The 21,248-nt window shown below is 40.8% G+C and overlaps 1 protein-coding gene across 5 annotated transcripts in view; it reads left to right on the forward strand.

The window, feature by feature from the left end:
- The window catches only part of RBMS1 (RNA binding motif single stranded interacting protein 1), a 149,622-nt gene that overhangs the window by 61,421 nt on the left and 66,953 nt on the right, over positions 1-21,248 (forward strand). The gene's annotated exons all lie outside the window — the stretch shown is intronic.

A 21,248-nucleotide genomic window follows, 5' to 3' on the forward strand; every position in this document is an offset into this window, starting at 1 on the left:
TATGGTATAGTATGATGATACATCAGCTTTCCGGTCTGTTGCAAAATCAGAGATAATAGCTACGAATGCAGACAAATAAATATATAACGTTAACAAAAATAGCCTTTTGTTCATGCATCCTCGTGAAAGCCCTGTTGTTCACGTAATTGTACCAGTTTAGGAAATCATTGCTCTGTGTCTTATTTGTTTAAAGTAATCTGCTTTCAGAAAATGATGTGTAAAATGGAGTGGGTGTTTTGATTTTCACTTGCTTGGTTGGACCTGCAGAACTTCACTGAAGTTGTGGTGGGAACAAATCAGCCTTTGTTCTGTGCAGCCTGATTTGGGCCTAATTTTCCTTGGTTTCTTGGTTGAAGAACAGCAGAAGCAGCAGAGCAAGGTGAGCATCAAGCTTAGTCTTGCCTGACGTTTCTCTGTTTGTGAAATGGAGCATTTCGTTTTGGCAACTGAATGTACGGTGACTTTGGCTTATCACCGATGCCGTTCCTTGACAGTCTCTTAGCGGCACTCTCACATGCTATTTTGGGCAGATTTTCTGTTTCTCCACTTAGGTGAGAAGGAGATTTGCTTCTTTTCTTACCTTCTATTGTTTTCTGCTCTTTTATATCTAAATCTCCTCTACCAGATGGTGCATTGCTTCAAGAAAGTGTGGCTGTGACTCCACAGGTTAACTATATCTCATTCATTCTGTCATCTGGGTACTGCAGCGTAGCAGTGTTAGGCTTCAGTCCTTTCAGACATCTGAGACACGTGTGGCACTTCGATTTTTAGTGTGCCTGAGGAGTGAAACCCAGAACTGGGGTATGGGTTTGGGTGGCAGTTGCAGGGCGCGTTCCTGAGGCTGGTTAGTTGCTGTGGGGCGCTGGCTTTCAGCTCGAGGAGCTGCCAGCTCCCAGGAAGGCTGCTGCAGCTGGCTGGAGAAGTATCCAGCTATCTCCAGAAATCTGAAGCAATGTTCCTGTATGCATGACTCCTCCTAGGTGAATCAGAACCCTGTCGTAACATCTGTCTAACCCACAAGGAACCGTATCAGTTCATGCTTGTCAGTACAGTAATCTGAAATCACTCAAAACACAAAGGCAGATGATGAAGGTAAAATCAAATATGAATCCATGTTTACAAACCTTAAAACAAAAAATACAAGATTCTTAAAACTGGCAAACAAAAACAAGGCAGCACACAGCAGTAGAGCATGGAAAGTTTCCTTTCCCTTGTATGTAGTGCCGTGGCAGATGACTTCCAGTCTTCCCAGGGAGAATCTGGTCATTGCACAACCCTGGTCCCTCAGGTTGCGTTCGGAGAGAAGTCTCTGATTGAAGGCTCTGTATGTTGTTTCTTCTGAGGAGGAGGTACTACTGTCTCCTGGGCACGGCCAGGTGCAATGCTGCCAACTCAGGCTTTGCAGTGCTCTTCAGCCCAGCATTAAGAAGATGGTTGGTGTGTTGCAAAGGAGATTATGCTTTCATGCTATGAAGGATGAATTTCAAGTCTTGGAGTGGTGTTTTTCTTTCTCCTACCTATACGCATAATTTGCTAATAATGCCTTATACAGTTGTGCAACAGGAATTTTCTCTTGGCTACTGTTGGTGGCTTGGAATATGCCTTGTGCGAGCCCAGGAGAGCAGCACCCACACCAAATAAACCTGGGCTCTGGCAGAGCTGGGCAAACAGTTGTACAGATTTCTGACCGGTGCAGAAGCTACTGCCAGCACGATGAGGTCCTTTGAAGTATTTAGTGGTCTGTGTTCCAGATGAGTTCAAGAAGAGGTCTGAAAATGTGGGTCTGAGCTTTAAGACTCTTGCTTATGCCACTGCATATTTGCATACCCAGTGGTGCCACTGAGTGCGGTGAGACTACTGATGTGAATAAGTGCTTATTGAGACAGAGAATCAGAAGACCTTTGAATTTGCCTCATGAGAAACCTGAGATGAATGGTTGGTGTATCCTAGGGTTGGTATTAGACTGACATTCAGCAGAATCAAATGGTATTTAAATTGCTTCAATATTATTCCATCCAATCTACTTGGCTTACATGATCCCCATTACAGTAGTACTTGTGCTTATTTAAAAATCCTTCTGCGTAATTTGGGAGAAAACATTGGAGTTAGGTATTTAATACAGCTACTTAGCTACTAACCTTTGAAACAGTGATGGTTTTTGGCCTTTCTTCAGCATTCCAAGAGAAGTAGTTCTGGGTGCTGCTTGTGAGAAATGCTTAGCAAAACCAGATTTTCTCAAAAGTATTTCTACGGTGTTTAGTTTAAATAAAAAAAAATAAGTGATAACTGATCCTTTAGTGTCTTGGGGAAACAGGGCTTCCAGTGTGTGTGTGTGTGTACATATTCCAGAACCGGGGACAGTTTTTGAAAGGAGAGAAACAGTGTTACCCTGGGGTATGGAGGAGCTGTGGACGATGTTGAAAATCTTGATTAATTTTAATGCTGAAGAGTACTGGGACGTAATTCACTGTGTAGAACTTTTGTTGGCTAAAAGTGCTGGTGAGCTTTAGGGCACACTGCGGCACTGAGACAGAAGAGTGGGATTTTTGGTGCCCTGGGGGCTGCGTCCATTCCCAGTTACGATATTCCACAATCCTACAAAGGCTAATGTGTGATGGGAATGGTTAAGGCAGTCATTCATTGTTTCAGCTTTATGGTGATATTTTAATTGCTATAGTGACAAAATCAAGTTAACTCTTGGACCAGATTTTGTCATCTTGCCAACAAACATACTGTTCTTAGATCTGTCGCATGTGTGGTGTTGTGGTCTCAGGGAAGTCACGAAGAGCTGAGGACTGGTTTAGTCATTATAGGAGGCATTTTGGCTTTTCATGTAACCCTTCTTCTTTACACCTTCTGATCAGTTGATAGGAATTCCCTGCTCTGAAGCTCTTGACCTTTTTGTGCTTTCAGTTTTAATGTTTCACTTGCAACTTTATCATTGTTTCAGAATTAACTTATGGTTTATATTCCTGTATACAAAATGATGGAATTAACCTATCTGTGATTTTCATTCTTCAATCAGAAGATGTATTTTTCTTGGTGTTACGCTTCTCAGGTGAACCCCTTCCAAAATTACTGAATCCTCAGAGCTGGTTTCCTTTCTCTCCACCTTCTTCCTCCCGTAAAGTAAGTTCTGTGTTGAGCCATTGTCTAGGGTGATGCTAAAAGTGCTACATCAGCCACACCTATAATGTTTACCCAAGGACAGTACAGGGATTAAGGTAGTGACATAAAGTTCAAATTTCATTGTCTTGTCAAAGACTTTTTGGATAATCTTAGGTAAGTTGTTTAGGTTTGGCTCTTCAAAAGGTGTCTGGTAACAGTGGTTTTCCTCACAGATTTTGCTCAGAAATCTACTGAGATACTGAAGTGGGTCAGATATTACAATAACTAAGGCTAAAATGCTTAATATATATATATATATATATATGCATACACACCACATATATACATGTCTACGTTTAAGCCTGTTCTTCGAAGCTCAGGATGGAGTGGATTATTCAGAGTGGTAAAACTTCATGTTCAAATTTTGCTCGTCATTGACTCTGTGTGTAGTTCCTTTACAGTCTGGGGGAACATTCAAATGAATACTCTTCTGGATGTTTCTAGATTGTAACAATGACGGAGTTCATTTTGGCAAGAAACTGGACTGGTAGAACTGTCCACAATTTTAGTTTTAGGAAGATGTTGGGTTTTTATCAGCAATAGTCTTCCTTTCCAAGCAGAATTTTAGTATGCAGACAATTACATAGAACAGGAATAACTCCATGAAGTTTCATGGGCTAGATTTTGTAGATTTTTTTTTGCCTAGGTAGTTGTAGTGCTTTATGGCTTTATCTCTCCTGCTAAATTAACCCCATATTTTTTCTCCTTTGGGAAGTTTCCCTTTCCAATATTCTGTTGTCCCATTTTAATTTTGAAATCCAGTTAAATCATGTATACTCAGAGGTTTGGTTTATTCTTTTAGCAAATGCAGTGTGCAGTCTGACTTCAATTTACCATGGCTGTTGTAGCAAACTAATAATGACTTACAAGACTATTAGTGTTAAACATCCAACGGTTACACATATTGACAAGCTGCAAAGGTAGGACCTGAATATTCTGGTTAAAAATACAATTTATTGAAATTGCCCACACTCTAGGACAAATCTGAAAGCAGTTGTTCAGGATGATATTTGTGCAGTAAGTAGAGGCAAGTGATTAATTTGTCTTCAAATGTTCACTGTTAGCGGGACAGATACCTGTTCATTACAGTGTTTTAAAGTTAACAATTCAGAGTGTACTTATCAAAAGAATTGTCTTTTATCTGTCATTTTTGATGCACTCAGAGGTAAGATTCCTCATCTGAATCCTTGTGCCAAGGACAAGAACACAATTAATAAAAGCGTGGATGGGTCAGGCTCTGTGCCCAAATGGAGTAGTTTATTTCTGACTCGTGTTTGGCATGAAAGTATTTATCATCCCTTGCCATAGCACCAGACTTGGTTCAAGTGAAACATCCCCTCCCCTCCCAGAAACAGAGGCTCTTGCACAGGTGCTGCAGTTGTATTTGCCAGCTGTGCTCATACACGGCTGCACGTGCATCTGACTATGCTGGTGACTGCTGTAGGCACTGCTTGCTTCACTTCTGCAATTCTAGCTCTAGCCGTTTGTATGCCTGAGCTAGATAGACTATTGTCTGTGCTGCCAGGACTGCTCCATCTTGGCTGTGGAATTCCTCATATATTTGGAGTGGTGTATTAGCAGTACATCTGGAAGCCTTCCTAGGTGTTATCTAATTCTTGTAATTTTCATTTCAGAATTAACAATGCTCTGTAGTGTCTATGGGTGATTCATTATGCAGGCAGACATTCGCTCCAGCAGCTGTCTGGAGTGTTGCTTCCTTTAACTTTTAAGATGCACCAAAGAACACTTCAGCTTACTGCTGCTAAACATTCGTAATTTAACTTAAAAATTAAGTTTTGTGATATTAATTGTCATGCACTGTGAAGTCACCAACATTTTAATTCTGAAGTCATACTATACTGCTTGAGTTTCAGATATCTGAATGATATTCTTAACTGCTGAAGGCCGCTTTTCTCTTGCAATTAAAAACTAGCTGCATGAATTATCATTAAAGTTTACAAGCATGTGTATATGTGTGTGTGTGTGTATAATATGTATGTTTATCTCTTGGTTCGAACCAAGAAAGAAGCTTCAAATTAGAAGGCAAAATGAGAGGGAAGTTCGAGTACCATGGAAAAGAGTTAGAAGAGGTTGTCTGTTTGCATTATTCAAATATAAATTCCAGATTTTGAGAAGAACAGGAAATGATAAATAAAACAGGCTTAAGTACAGAACTTTTTTTGGAAGTGTATGCTCAAGGATTTGGGAAAAGATTGTCATTAAGAAGAAGGGGGGGGGAGGAAATGTTTTCAGCAGTCATAAAGTCAGTCATAAAGTATTGGATCTAAGAAGTGATAAGCATCTACCAAAACATCTTTCTTTAAAGAACAAAAAAAAGACTAACTTAGATTTGTTTCAGATACAGTGATAAGTAAAATCTGTCCCTGAAGCCAGAGCAGCATTGCTGCCTATGGTACGTACACAGGATTTCACCAAAGTTTTTGCAGCTGGACTTGTACACGCTGCTTTTTGTCATACTTTAAAGGCTTAGTTGCAGAGGTAGGTACCAATTGTATTTTCTGCAGTTACGTAGTTTGTGTATGTAAAGCTGAAGCTGGTTTAACTTCTGATTGTTTTACTGCCTAACGCTGTACTGTTACCACTTCCACGAGTCAGCACTGATGGTGAAAGCGACAGTCTGAACTTCCCTTTTTTTTTTTTTTTTTTCTTCTAATCTCCTCGGTGTGGTCAAGACTGCTGCTTTGGGCCAGCTTAAGCTATTCCTTGAACTAGTCTCAGTTTGTGGTCCCACAGGGACTGGGACCCAGCTGGCTGAAATGCAGCCGACCAGCAATTGCTGCTGGTGCACTTAATTGGGGTCCCCGAGCCAAACCGAAGGAAAGGTGGGCTCTAAAGCTGAGCTGCTGACAGGGCCAGCAAAGTCATCCATGTGTGTTATTCGGTTCTGCACCAAAACCAGCTTATCAGAGCAGCAGATCTTGCCAGCGGTGATGAAGCTGTCTGACTTCTTTATACCACCTTTTTCCTTTTCTCTAACTGCAAATCTGATGTCTTCCAGAAAGTTCAGCTGCTACTTCACAACTCTATTAAAGAGTTGACTTTTCATGTTTAAGACACCTCATCAGTAATGTCTGAAAGCTTTTAGCTTTTTGTGCTGCTCTTAATCTGCCTGATGGCATGGTCAGAGGTTGGTATGGACAAATGATCCTGAAGATGCAGCTGGAAATCTCCTGGGGAGCTCCACCACAGCTTATTGACCTCTGGAAATCTTGCCCTCGTTTTTATGGATGAGCCTTTGGTGTTAATCTTGCTTACTTTCACAAGTTTGAGAACGTCATCCTACTGAAGAAATCCTGATTTCCCTATTTACAAAGAGAAGGAAACTACTATTTATAAAATTTGGCTCATGTGCTGAATTCTGTTTACGCTGATTTTTGCAAATTTCTTGCTGTGTTTCATCAAGTCCCCATATCTGTTTTGTTCTCAGTATTGTGAATTGCCTTAATGTATGGAAGGACTCCTCGTCTGTGCAACTTTAATCACTTGCATTCAGGGAAACATTTTTTTTATAATAACTTTGCATAAAGAGGATTAGATTCACTAATTGGTTAGATTCCCTAATACTTTATAACTAGATGTCACGCTTCTCTTTTTTTATGGCTTAAAATTCAAAAGAGTTCACCCACAGACTGGTTTAAATCAGTGTTTGGTAACTTTGTATTTTAAGGGGACTTCTAAACTCAACTTCTGTGGGCCATGGAGCTATACATGCTTCCCGAAGTAGCTTTCATCAAACTATCTTTAATCTGAAAGCTGTTGGTTTTGATACAAACTGGGACAAGTTAACTTTTTCTATGGTATAAGGAGACCCCAAGAATTAGATTATGCCCTGTAAAGTCTAGTAGACGTTTGTCCTCTGCAAGAATGTAAAGGCAGTGGCCATAAACGAGGGTGCAGCTGGGTGATGCTCAGTGGTTCTCTCAGTAAGAGCCACAGGCAGAGGTATTTGTACCTCCAACCTCGCTCTGTCTCTGCATTCCTTTGACCCCAGAGTGGGCTGGCTCCCAGCCACGTTATTGCAGTTGTTGCAGAGGCAGAGGAAGCGTGCTGTTAGGGAAGGGACATGTCTGAGCATCATATTCATTACTCTGAGTTACCTTCACTGTGGGTCCAGACCCTTAATGTCAGGTTGTGGGAGTACATGAGAAGTACAAGCAGTACGTGAGAAGAATGGAAATGCCATTGATCCTTGGAGCAATACTGCTAATACAAAAATGTGCACTTTTTTTTTTTTTTTTTTTGAAGGAACATATTAAAAAATCAGTTCTCAGTTATTAGTGAGTGGTTTGTCCTGACTGTGGTTTTGGTGTGCCGTGGGTTCAGACCTTCCAAACCTGGTTTTAAGTAGGACCTGCTAGAATGCCGCAGGGATGGCTCTGCCATGGGACAGTGTGCTGATAACAAGGCATAGAAACATGTCCATAGTTTCTTGTTGCTTGTCAAGTTGCATCTTCTGCAACTAGTGTTTGCTGATCAGCTGAGGCAGTCTTAAGTTGTCTGTTAACATCTACAACGTTGTACTCCAACAGCATTTTCTGTAGTAACAGCAGCCTCAGGAAAAGTGTTGGTTGGTATCTGTCTGGACCACTCATCGACCAGATGAGCTGTTCCTTGTTTCTGAATTTCCCAGGAGTTAAACATAGTTGATCATGCTCAATTGATTTTAGATTTGTTCAGTGGCGCCTGTGCATAGGTAAATCACTGTGTGCTATGTAGGGCAGAGCTGTGGGAGTCTTCCTGGCCACAACAGACCAGCCTTCTATTGCTGAGGAGCAGAGGAGTGTTCTGTGCATGAATGAGCATATTTTGTCATATGCCTGTAGAAATGGACCATTTATGCCACTAGGATATGTTGCAGTGAACCCTAGGCCAAACATGTTGGATGTGGTGGGCTTTCCTAAAGCTTCGTAACAATGCAAGATCATCTCTGAGAAATATAAGAAGGTGACAGATAGCCACTGCCCCCCCAAATTTAGAAATAGTTGTTGTTGATGCTAAAGTCAAGTCTTCCCACATACAGCTCTTCCTCAGTTCTTGGTTTAAGTTGGTTTTGCTTTGGCTGAGTTGAAGTACAATAAAACAAAGCATTGCTTTGTCACCTTCCATAAGGCTACAACTAGCAGCTTGTCCATCCTGCCGTTGTTAGCACGTGCATCACAGCAGATATAGTTGCATTGAGGAGGATTGTGGGTGGGTACCACAGCCCACCACACTGCGGGCAGCACAGCCAGGCACCTGCACGGCTGCTTTCATGGGGTCTGCAACACCAGCCTTGCAATGGGAAACAATGCAAGAGGGACAAACATTTTAAGAGCAATGAAGTCTGACTCCAGTTCTTTTCTAATGAGATCTGAACTTCCAAGGTTTATTTTAGGAAGCCATGTAGAGTCTCAGGAATCATTTAGAAGACTTCAGGAATTTCATTTGCAGCCATGTACGTGCTACACACAACCTCATTAAAATCCAAAGAAAACTGGCACACGTATTGCAGCGTGCAAACCAAGTAGAGTTTGCTCTCTGTTATTCTGTAGAGAAGTCTTACGTTGAAAGGTTTGCCAACATCATACATTCGTGCTTTTTGGTCTGTCAGCTTTATACAACATTGACATTTATAAAGCTATTGGGCAAATTTTTGCAAATGAAGGTAGAACCACTGGGTGAAAGCAGAACAAGGCTGATGTATGTAAATGCAGAATACTGACAACTCCTTACATAAGAGTCTGATTATTTTAAAAGTTGCTACTTATCTTGCTCTTGTTCTAAAATCAGCTATGTTGCTAATTTAGCAATACTTGTCTGCTTCCATTCAGCTAGGGTGTTCTTCCTGTGAGGGAGAATCACATTTTGGAGATGTGTTCACCCTGACAAAGAATTGCACGCTGAGTGTCAGACATTATATGTAGACCAGTTGCATTAGCATGGTCTCAACTATGGTCTTCTTGAATGTCAAAATACCATGGCAAAGTTGGCACGAATTCTTAGCATTCCTTACTGTTTTTACTCAAAGTGGCTATCAGCTATCTGCTGATAGTCACCTCAACCTGTGCTGAAGTAATTGTAAAAATATGTTACGCTTCCCTTAGACATGGCTTCAGATCAGAGAAGGCAGTGGAGTACAAAATCCTGTGTTGCATTTACTGTGCACTGTTGGTGCTTCTTGAATTAGTTGGAATGTCATTAAAATATGGTTACTTTGGTTTTCAAATCAAAGTCAGTTTGCTTTAGAACTCAAATGTTAAACAAAGTCAGTTTTGGGGGGGAAAAAACCACAACAAGGAGATTTCAAGTACGCACAGTCCTGTGCATGCCTGAAGTTAGATTTCTTTTTAGATTTTTACTCCAGTGGTATTTTATAGCTGCCATCACAGCTACAAGACATTCATTAGAGACTTTACATTCAGAATTTGAGTTAGAATTCAGGTTTTTAAAACTGTAGGTTACCTATGGAAGGATCCCAGTATAAGAACTTTGTCATGATTTGAAAAGGAGATGAGTAGAAGGATAAAATGCAGAAGGTTACCCTACGTGCCCCTGGTCGTCCCTGATGGTATTGCAGATGTAGGCTAGCTTATAGCTTTATCTGTCTGGGAGCTGGCTGGAAGAAAGATACTATTGATCTCTGTACCCGTTTTGTTGGATGGATGGGAAGCTTTCAAACGTTCGGGGAATAGATAACATGCTATGGCTAGGGGTAATACAAAGGGGTCTGAAGTCAGTGTTAAAGTGGAACACTTGATCTTCTCCAATGTTTATGTCAGTGGCTGCTTGCATCCTCAGAGTGCACCATAGCAGCCAAAAGCTACGTTCAGTTTTTCAGGAAAAAGAAAGGAAATCAAAAGTTTCCCCTGAAATAAAAGTCCAGTCAAAAGTGTTTTTTTTTTTTTTTTTGGGGAGGGGGAGTGGAGGTGGCCATGATAGCAAAAGAGGAAACAATTGTTTTATTGAGTACTTCTAAATCCGTATAAAAGTACTGGGGAAAACTAGCAGTCAACTTTGAAATGTAGAGAATCTTTCATAGTCCTTTTTTCTCTGTTGTATTCTCTTTTTTTTTTTTTTAAATGTTGACTAGGTATACATTAATATCACCAGGACTTTTCTTAATTACATATAATATTAACATAAATTAATTATACCATTTCTGCCTGTGTTTTCCTAGGAGTTATCCCTGAGACTTGCTCTACTACATTACCAGTAATATTGTGTATGTCCTCTTCCAGTCTGTTGGTTATAATGAGTTGTATCTGCTGAGTTTTTATCGTATTGCAGAATATAAGAACCACAAGGGCACTTTCTGAAATTTCAAAAGTGAGTAACATAAAGATGAAGAGAACTTCCAGCATGGCACAGATGAGTTCTATGGCAAACATTATAAAGGACAGTGCAAATACTTGCAGTGAAGTAGCTAGGGAGTGCAGTCAGTCGTGTTCTTCTGATGAGGAGTCATTCGTTGCCATGGACGGGGTGTATGATGCATTATGACTTACTCAGGCTTAACTGTAACATAGCACAGAGACATAAGCTGCTGAGCAACAGAATTGGATCTTCTTGGCATTGGTGTTATGCTAACCTTCGTGATGCACTTGTGTGGTGCTTCTATACTAGCACATTCTTTGCTGATAATCTCTAAAGTAGTTAAGTCTGAAGACACAATGCATTAGGCAATTAAAAAAGGAAAAACATTGACAAACTGAATACGAAGGATAAAATATATAAACTGATCTATACTTTAAAGCATAAGCTGTGTATCTCAAGAGAACGTGTTGCTGGGGTTGTCTGGATTCCATCTTGATGACGAAGTGTTACAAAACTGGCTTCTTTTCTAGAGGGCTTTTTCTGACGTGCCACCTTTCCTTCTGCTGGAGCTGCTGGCTGCAGTGAGATGGGCGTTGTCTGCCAGAGAAAGATTAAGATTTAGGAATGTAGAAAAAAGGGCCAGAGCCAGCTGCCTCTATGGCACCATCTACATCTTCAGAGAACACAGCAGGAGAAGCAGGAATGGGCTGGGGGCTGTGCTGCATAGTGCTACTTATTGAATACTGGCATAACAGTATGGTGGCCTTGCCAAAAAGATCTGTTTTGTTCTTTAAAATAGCATGGAGGGGTGCACAGTAACAATGATGCCACAGTGCTGGTATGGTATACTGCCCATATGGAACCAGGAATCATAGACAAAGGGATTTGAATAAGAACTGACTCCCTCATACATGGTCAGGCACAAGTTCTTCAATTTATTTTTTAACTTCAATAAACAGAAAATGACATAGCGGATCCCATGTCAGCCAAAAGAGCCATCTGTGGTCTAACCCTGTGACAAACAGTATAGCAATAATTCCAATGCCACCAACAGTGTGGAGTTTGCCAAAAAAGCAGATGCTTCTTTTGACATGCATCTTCAATGCTGTGCCGTTTCTGTCCTGTAATTGCTGTTGATGGAGGGAGGGTGGCTAGGCTAGCCAGATGAGCAGAATGCTGAGATTGCAGTTTGGGGGGGGAAAAATGAGAATTTGGAAAACAGAAACAAATAATAAGAAGACACTATAAACAATAAAAAAGTCTGAAATAAAAAACTGCAGAGTTTATCTACATATCTCATGAAGCCTGTGATGCTTTATAAATAAGAAACGATATTTAAAAGCTTATTAGTAACCTTGTATTAATTTAATACAAGGTTATACAATAATGGATAATATACAAATACAATAATGGAAGAGCAGTAAAAACAGTATTTCAGGAATGCACAGACTTTTTTCTGCAGAGTTTTTAATTTTCAAAAGAAAGCTTTTTTTCCTATAGTCTTTAAAAGAAGTAGAGGATGGTCAGACATACTTTCTGCTGTACTGCCAGTAGTACCAGTATTCAAGCAGTTCTCTGGGTGAGTATCTCCATGTCTGCATTGTACTCCTTTTTTAATGTGATCCTAGGAATCCCGTCAGCAACTTCATGAGTTATATGAACGTAGCTGGACTAATCACCAAAATGAGATGATGGATGGCATCCTTAATTGATCCTTAATTGTTGAAAATAAGGATGGCTTCAAGAATGTTGCATGTTTAGTACTACCGTTTATGAAACAAATAATTACTTACGCCCATAAAAACATACATCTTAACATATCATAAATATAAATACTTGAAAACTCTAAGTTTTGGATTACACTGAATATTGTCCATGGCCCCATTTGTTAGCAGTGGAGGCAAAAGTTCAGAATAGCTAATAACACAAAGGGTGACCGATATCACAGCTGTGCAGGTGATCTGCTGCCTTCTAATGCAGGGGTCTGTCCTCTGAGCAGGAGCAACTGCCTTGTGTGTTGCCACCTTACATCTATGGCTTAGTTTTGCAGGATTCACTTAGAGAAACGGTTACCTGCTATACATTACTGCCTTGTTTTCCTGCAAGGGAGCAAGAAAATACCCAGGATATATCCACATCCTGTAGTTTCCATACATTTAAGTCCTACCTGTTGGTGCCGCTTCTGGTATCCTACTTCTCCCCATTACATACACTCTAAGTACAGTCAAAGGATAATGCAAGTTTTTTATTTTCAGGTTTCAGTGCACTTATTCCCAGATTTGATGAATAACTAATTGCCATCTTTCCTTTGGATTTTTGATCATAGTAGATGTCAGGTTGTTTTTAGTTTTTCTTTATTGAAAAAATGACAGGGGCATCGTATTATCATAGTCAGAGGTATTTTCTATTTTGAGGGATTACTATGCCTTCTGATGTTCAGTCCTGTATAGAGTAATTTTACTTATTAAGAAGAGATTAAAAACAGCAAGGTTAGGATGCGCCATGAATTTAAGGGTTGGGAGGAAGAGGAAGTAATGGTATCAGTGATGCAGCTCAGTGTGCTTTTTTGCTCTGCTTCTTCCCTTCCCGTGACAGTGCAAGCTAAGATCATGAGTGTATTTGCTTGTGGTCTCCACTCCAGTCCATATCTCACTTTCTGCTACAGGGTCCATTAGAAAGGAAACTGCTGATCAAGACATTTTTTTTGGTTTGTTCCTGATGAAAAATATCACCTGACAGTGTCACAGGTCTCAGTCATCAAGATCTGTAGATATTTACTACTGCTACCTTATCCACTAAGCTGGTTATCCTGACAGTGAAGAAAATTAGATTGTTTTGATGATGTGATTTGTTTTTGACAGATCTTTTCTGTCTGCTTTTTTGCCATTCTATTATCATCCAGATTCTTGTAAACCGATTGTTTAATAATTTGTTCCAGAATATTTCCGGGAATTGAAGTTTGGCTGACTGCTGTGAAATTCCCTGGGTCCTCCTCTTCCCCTTTAAAAAACAAAATAAAAAAAAATTGCAAGACATTTGATGGCTGACAGAGAAACGAAACTATTTATGGGAGTACTATATGTGCCAGCTGCAGTTTGACTTTTTTTTTTTTTTTTTTTTTTAATGTCCTGGGAATTTGACTGCTTTCATGAAGTAGAACAATTGCCTGAAAACTTGTTCTTTTTATTTGATACTAATCTGTTTTGGGCTGACACCTGAAGAGTTTTTAAATGGTGGTAGTGAGTAGGAGTTTCCTGTTACGTGAATGTTTAAGCAAAATCATATATCCAGTGAGAAGGGACTGCTGTGACCATGTAGTTTAGGGATTTCTAAACCTCTTATCACTGTGAGAGCTGAAATAATCAATTGTCAGAGGCAGATGCTACACTTCTGCACTTTTTCTCTTAAACCTCTTAGATGCTTCCTTCAATGGGAGGGGTGAGAACCCCTCTACATGCTTGCCTTGGTGGCATTTTATGGGTTCCACTGGAAATCCAGCCCTTGCTGCTACGTAGGATTTTCACGCTAGTGCGTGACCCAGTGCGGCGCCTCTCCTATGGCATAACCAGAGCCATAGCAAACTTACTGAGTCTCCTGAGCTGCCCTTGAGGTGCTTGTGAGCTGGATGTGACTTGCCAGTTCTCGACCATCCCTGGTCCAGCCGTACCTCCTGCACGACACGGGAGTCCCGAAGTGAAGTGCAGTTTCAGCCAAGGAGTTTCTCCTACCTCAGAAATATCTTGACTGGCTGTTTTTTGGTGTGGTGTTGTAGGGTTTTATAGAATGCTTGCAACGTCTAGCAATAGATGTGCAATGCAAGATTTTTGTTAGTTGCATTCAGTGCTGTGTGCTGGACTTGCTGCAGTTCAGAGCCTTGCGTAAACCCGTTGGTGAGTGAGTTAAGTCTCTCTACAAAGGGATGTGTTTTTTTCTAATTGCAGCGTGAATCCTTATCCTGGAACAAAAACTTAAACGTGGGCTCAGGATTCAGTACTCTTTTCTGTCTGGATCCTGAGCAAAAGCCTTGGCTGGTTGCACTGGAGGAAGCAGGTCTGTGTTTTTACTAGAGTCAAGAAGGAAGCTGGCAGTGAGTTCTTTTGTGTCTATTGCTCAATGAAGGGCTAACCACAAAAACATGCACATGTTTTTCTGTCCAGTAGATCTCAGTACCAAGCTCTCTTTTTCTAGGTACTTCAGCATCTTGACTTTCTGCTGTTTTAACCTAGGCTGACTGTTGGCTTGCTGCGGCCTGTTCAAGTTTCAGAAGCTAAAGCTCAAATATTTTGCTTTAGTTGTATCTATAACGTTGTCATGGCAAGGGCATGGTACCAATATTGTCCAGGGAATCCAGTATAAAACTGAGGGACAAGGATGCTGTGATTCATGATAAGCAAGCAGAAGGGAGAAGTACTAATAGCTTCTGCAAAAGAGCAGGGGCTTAGCCAGTTCAGCACTCCCTTCTTTCTCGTTTGTGGTAGGTTTTGTGCTGTGGTGCAGCTAGTTTCTTGTATCCATAATCTTCTGTTTGTCTCTGGATGAGACGAATCAGTCAGTGGAACGCTTGAAAATCCCGTTTGATGAACTTGATAGATGAGATGAGCTCCTTGGAGCTTTGAAGCTTTTCCATTATCAATGAGAAGAGCTACCTGAACCAGGAGGAGCTTCTGCATCCCTTGCTTGCTCTGTTGTCATCCTCTCCTGCCAGCCCCAATTGGAGCTCCTTTTTTATTAAAAAATAATAATGAAAAAAATCATTCTTGGAGGGAGAAAAAAAAATTGGGTATCATCAGTATGGGTTTTGTCATACGCTTCTATGTTGCTGTGATTATGCTCCCCTTTTTCAAGTGTCTTCATAAAATGAACATGCTTAGATTTGGAGCTGTGTTTGTTTCCTTACTGGCAGGAGATTGCTGTTCTACTAAACCTTAGTATGGGTAGTTTAAATATCATTAGTTTCAGCTCCTCTAAAAGTTCAGGGAAACATTTTGTAACAGGCTGGAATGGTACCTTCTGCTGTTAGTTAGTAATCATTGCTTTCTGCTGGGAACAAATGTAGTCCTGCTAAGTTACTGTGAAAGATGCTTTGTCCTTTTAACCATCCTAAGCAAAAGTGCTGTCATAGGAGAGAGGACTTGAGTTATAAGCAGGACGTTCTAGGATTGAAATTGTTAGGAGCCTCTGAGCTGTGACTGAGAGTTTATGTTAAACTGTCTCATTTCAGTGCTAATAGAACCACGCTCTATAAACATCTTTTTACAGGGAGGCTAAGAAAAGCATCTATTCACTCTTGCATTTCTTTATTTTAAGGAAAGGCCTCTTAAATTTCTCAGAAAAAAAAGTGTATTGGCTGCTTTCCTGAATTTTACCAGAAGCTTTTCTGGTTCTTAATGGCAAGATAATTTAAATGACTTAGAACGTAATGGACTAGAGAAGACTGACAATATTAATTAAAAAAAGTCAAAGTGAAAATAACTGATTTTACTTTCATGGACATGTTATCCACATATGTTTTTTTGTTTCCTTATGTTTTCTTTCAGTGTGGAAAATTTTTTGTCTGTATTTCAGAAAAATAATTTTCAGAGGACTTGGCTTTAACATAAAGGCAGGCGAGGAACAGGGCATAACCCTCTCTTTATCTGGTAAAGCTCTTCTTAAAACTTATGTGCTAAGGAGTTACATGTGAGGGAGGGGGTTTCCAGTTCTGTGTGACTTTTGAGTACTTGAATCTCAGCCTTTTTGTTGCAATTCATCTTTATCGTAGTGCCAGCTGTAGTACTTTTGTCATAATTCTTCCATGCCAAAATAGGGAAGTGTTTTTTTTTTTTTTTTTAAGAGACCCAGGGCTGGGTCTCCAGGTGTTCCTGGGTTGTCTATGATGTGTCATAACAGGGAGAGTCTCTGCTTGCTGCCAGCCTCCGCCCACGGGGTCCTGCCTCTTCCAACACCTACTTGTTTCTTCACTGTGTAGCTGGAGCACCAGCAGCCATCTCCACTGTATAAAGGAAGATGGAGTAGGCTTGGATCCTGGCTGTGCAAACAGCTCTGTAATCATGAGACACGATATCCATGGTCTCAGCTTTGTGCAGTAAACCAGCCCTTGCTGGAATCACCCTGTTGATTCCCACAGCGTCACCAAGACCGTGTTCTTCCCCCATTCATAGCGAACTTAAGGTCAGTGGTTTAAAGGAGGAGGGGGGAGGTCCCAGGGCTTTTTCTCCCAAGAAAGTTCTCAATGAGAGTCTGGAGGACAAGGCTTCGGTGAGTCTCTCTACGTTTTATATTAGTACAATCTTGAAAATGCTTAGAAAGCAGCTGACTTGCTGCATCTTTGTGACAAGTGCTGACAGAGCAAAGAACAACAGTCAGAGAACCTACCCTAAGGGAGGAGATGGGAGTGCAGCAGCAGATCTTCCTATTCCTGCTGGTTGAATCACGTCCATTGAGAATTGGACTTGGAGAGGCCTCCAGAAAATCAGTTTTGCTTGCCATAACATTTTAGACATGGAAAACATCAAACAAAACAATGCAGGACACTCAAAATGGCATCCCCATAGAGCTGTCAGTTTGCAGTGTACACTAAACGGCCTAAAGGAAGTTAATAAAGCAACCATCTTCATCACGGAACAGTCATTTTTGTTGAACGTTTGGATGTCTTCCTTCAGTTCAGGATATGATTTTATTCCAGACAACATGTTTCCTAAGCTACTGAAGTGTGACACTGTTTTGCTTCACCAGATGTGGCATCTTCTATTTTCCTGAGCCCTAGCTTACATCGTAGGTTTTGAAACTATGGGATGATCCAAGCAGCAGTTCAGGCTAAATTGGATGGTTAATGTGTGCTGTAATTTATGGTTTGAGTTAGAGTAGATGTGTGAGAACTTACTCTACTGGTAGAAGTCATGGTATTTTTCCCATCAGGAATTTTAGCTGCGCAGAGGAGCTCATAATTAAATGCTAGCATGTTGTATAACTTCACGGAGATGCTTTTATAACACTAAGTTAGAGACGTGAATGGATTGCTACCATAATAATCGTGCTCTGGTTTGGGACAATGGTTATCTGGGTCTGTGTCTTCAGCTTGCTGGAGTTTCCTTGGGCTTTTGTAGTCTGAAAGTCACAAGGATTCAGTATCGCTCAGCTCCTAGGTCAAAGGAATTTCTCCGGGTTGTTCCTTTTTGTTTGGGTTGGGTGGTTTTTTGTGAGAGATTTTCCTGTTGACAATGAAAAGATTCTTCTCCTTGGCAGACAAAATCCTGCTCTGACTCGTTTCCAATCCTCAAGCACAGCCCAGTTTATAAGACAGACGAGAATGGTTCATATAAAGAAGAGTATATTCTCCAGCTGTTTTTCCATACTTGTGATCGTTCCCATTTTGCCTCTATATGCAGGCGAAGACATAGGCAGGCGGCTTTCCTTAGCGTGAGGCACTCCTCAGGGGCTCTTCTGCCACTGAGTGTTTCCAGTTCCTAACCTGTACCTGTGGTTTTCTGCCCCTGAGGTGGGCCGGGGGGAGGGGGATGGTGTCCTGGAGCCGAGGGTCGGCTGGTGGCAGCTCTGTGCAGCTGGCTCTGGTATCAGGTGGGGAGCTCACACGGCATGTGGTACAATTCTCTGGCCTTTTTTGCTCAAATGTTTGTTGAAGGTGGTAGAAGGAAACTGCTGTGGAGAAAGAATGATCAACAATTGTCTTTGGGAATGAACTCTGAGGAAGAAATGGTAAACCAGCATGGCAGCTGATCCTTTTGAGCAGGAATGTTGTCACAAGAAAATGGTCTGCTCCATTAAGCTTGTTCCTCCTCTGTTCATGTTTAGTGTCTTGATTTACGATGTAGTGATTAAAAAGAAAAATTAATGAATGTGGCTTTGCTTCTATTACGTTATTGCAAACCGTTGTGAAGTCGGTATGATAAAATCTTAAGAACAGCTTTTGATACAAATTTGCAACAGAGACTACAGTTTGTACAACAAACTTTTTACAAAGCCTGAAATCAGTTTGGAAAAGCTTTCAGTTAATGTTCATGAAAGCTGTTTCCAAACAAACAACCCCAAGCTTTGGCCAGGTCTCTGCAGCAAAACGTCTTGCCAGCAAGCGCTGTATTAGCCAGGGGTGTGGAAAATAGTCATGCATCCTCGCTGACATCGATACGTTGGCAAAAACCCAGGCGTGGATGCAGCTGTGCCGGCGGAGGAGAACTTTTATCAGCTTAGCTTATGTCGTTTGGGGAGGTGATGCAACCAGGCCAGCAGAAAAACTCCTCTCTTGGCGCACGCTACGGGCGTGGGAGGCTCTGCCAGCGCGGCTCCAGCAGCCGGCCTCCACCAGGGCCGAGCCTTGTGCAGCAGCTGCGGCTGGACAAGGAAAGAAAAGCTGCCCTGGACCAAAGGGGCACCTCCATCTTTCAGGTTTATCAGTAGCTGATCAGGATCCGAGCAGAAAGAGTGGTTCAAATGAGGCTTTAATCTAAAAAATAAAATATGTATGTATAAGGTGCATGGCTTTAAGATGTCACTGGCCCTTTAGCAGCTGTCTGTGTGTCACTGGGCTGCAGGGTTTTGCAAGCTGCAGCATGCCAGACATCTGTGTTTTGCAAAGCCTTTTCAGGCTGGTAAAGGTATGGGTTTCTGTGGAAGCAGTCAAAAACCTTCTGTCTGTAAACTTAGGAAGACAACCATAATCACATTTGCATTCCCATCATATTTGGATGTAACCGCTAGCACTAGAACATCTTCATGTTTAACTAAAAGTTTAAATTTCTCAGAAAGTAGTGTTTATGTTTTACGGGAAGAGAGATTTGGTATTCCTGCTCTCTGTGTTCATTCACCCATTCACTTTCCTCTCTTGCTTTTGCAAATCAAGGCAGGACTTTACAAAACTGCTTCTTCATACCATAGAAAACCAAAGACTTTAAGGGCAAACCATTGCAGTATGTTACAGCAATGACAAACTAAAGATGCTGCAAAACAGAGTAGAGGCTCCTTGTTTCTAGTAGTAATTTCTGGTTAAGGTTATGACTGATACATACACGTTCGCTTTTATCAAAGCTGTATATGTGTACATACGAGGGAATTGTTCTCTTTGAAACCTTGCACATTGGGTCACTTCATGTCTTGTGAGAACTCTGCTGAAGAGTTCTTGAAGGGAAGAATAGCACTGTGTCAGGCTGCATTTGCTCAGTTTGTTATGAAAATGTTTTGAAACTAGTCGCTCTCTCATTCCACATTGCTCGTAACCCTAAAAATAATTGCCTGGCATTACTGGAAGCAGAGCAGTCTGACAGCCCAACTTGTGCTGCTATAGTTAAAATCCGTCAATGTTTCCATTACAAATTTGGAGGGAGGGTTTAATCTTTTTCCCATTTTAAATCATGCCTGGAAGAAACTCTGGATCAGCTTTTCAACTTGGAGTATAAATTTTTTCATTTTTTATTTTTTATTGTTCCCAAAAATCTTTACTTTAAAAAAAACAACAACCAAACAAACAACCCCAAAGCCCTATGGCAATGAAATACTGATATTCAGTTCTGAGATTTAAAATTATCATGAAGATGTTTCATTCTTTTTGATAATTTTCAGTTCAATTCAATTAGGCAACAACTTTGTTTCTTCATATCAGTGTTGATTCTCCAGTGAGCCTGTTTCAGGCTGGTATTGCTGCATAATAAACTTTGCAATATACTGAATTGGAAGATTTCAAAACCTTCCCAGGGAAACACGGAAAAGGAACACGTAATTATCATGAAGTATCTGATAGAATGAGTGCCTCTGTACTTTTTTTCCACTCCCAATTTCATTCTAATTTCCCAAGGTTTTCTCCAAAATGGTTTCACTTTTCTTGTGCATGAAGGTTGTAGTTTCATGAACGTTTCGAGCAGACGCAAACTGTAATCCCCTCCTCTCTGCCTACACGTTCCTGTTCCCTGCCTTGTGACAGCCAAAGCTTTTGCGTAGCATAAAACCACATGTGGTGAACCAGATCAGGGAAGATAATTTTTTGGTTCCAGCTGTGGCTACACAAGTGTTTGTACTAGTCCAAAGAAGAGGGTGGCACAGGGGCGGGAACAAGTGAGTCTACACTCATGTTTCAATTTATATTCCAATCTTTTTTTCTTACCTTTTTTTTTTTTCCTTCCTCCTTCAGTGCATTTCCTCTGCAGCTTGTAAGGTGGTTCTTTGCTATGAGCTTCTTGAGGTGTAGGGGGGGTCAGACTTTTGCAGGAAAGTGAATGAATGCAATGATTTTTTTTTGTCAGTGAAAAACCTTATTGTCCACGAGACCTTTCCTGGCAAACTTTAGCTACTATAATCAAGTATTTTTCTCGTACCATACCACAGACCTGTTTTTTTTACTTTCTGTACCATGCCATGCTATATTGTTGTTAAAGTAAGTGGTTGAGTTGCTCTTCTGCAGGTTTTCTCTGTGTCATTTTAAAGTTTCGTTATGGCCTGATTTTAAGAACAACTGCATCAGATATCCTGAGGACTATATAAAGTGTTTGAGTGCTTACCTCCTTTTGGAACTTTGATTATTTGGAATGATATAGAATCTTTTTCTTGAGATTCTTGAAATAATATTCACAAATACTGAGATAAGTGGCAGTAATTGAAAGTCTAGTCCTTAAGCAGTCTGTGCTCCCTCTCTCTCCCTCTCTCTCTCTCTCTCTCTCTCTCTCTCTCTCTCTCTCTCCCCCTATATATATATATATCTATATATCTATATCTCTCTCTATATATATATGCATTGTGTGAAGTAGTAAAAGCCAGCAGAG

The sequence above is a fragment of the Netta rufina genome (assembly GCF_964035555.1).
Source record: "Netta rufina genome assembly, chromosome: 6".
NCBI classification, from domain to species: domain Eukaryota; kingdom Metazoa; phylum Chordata; class Aves; order Anseriformes; family Anatidae; genus Netta; species Netta rufina.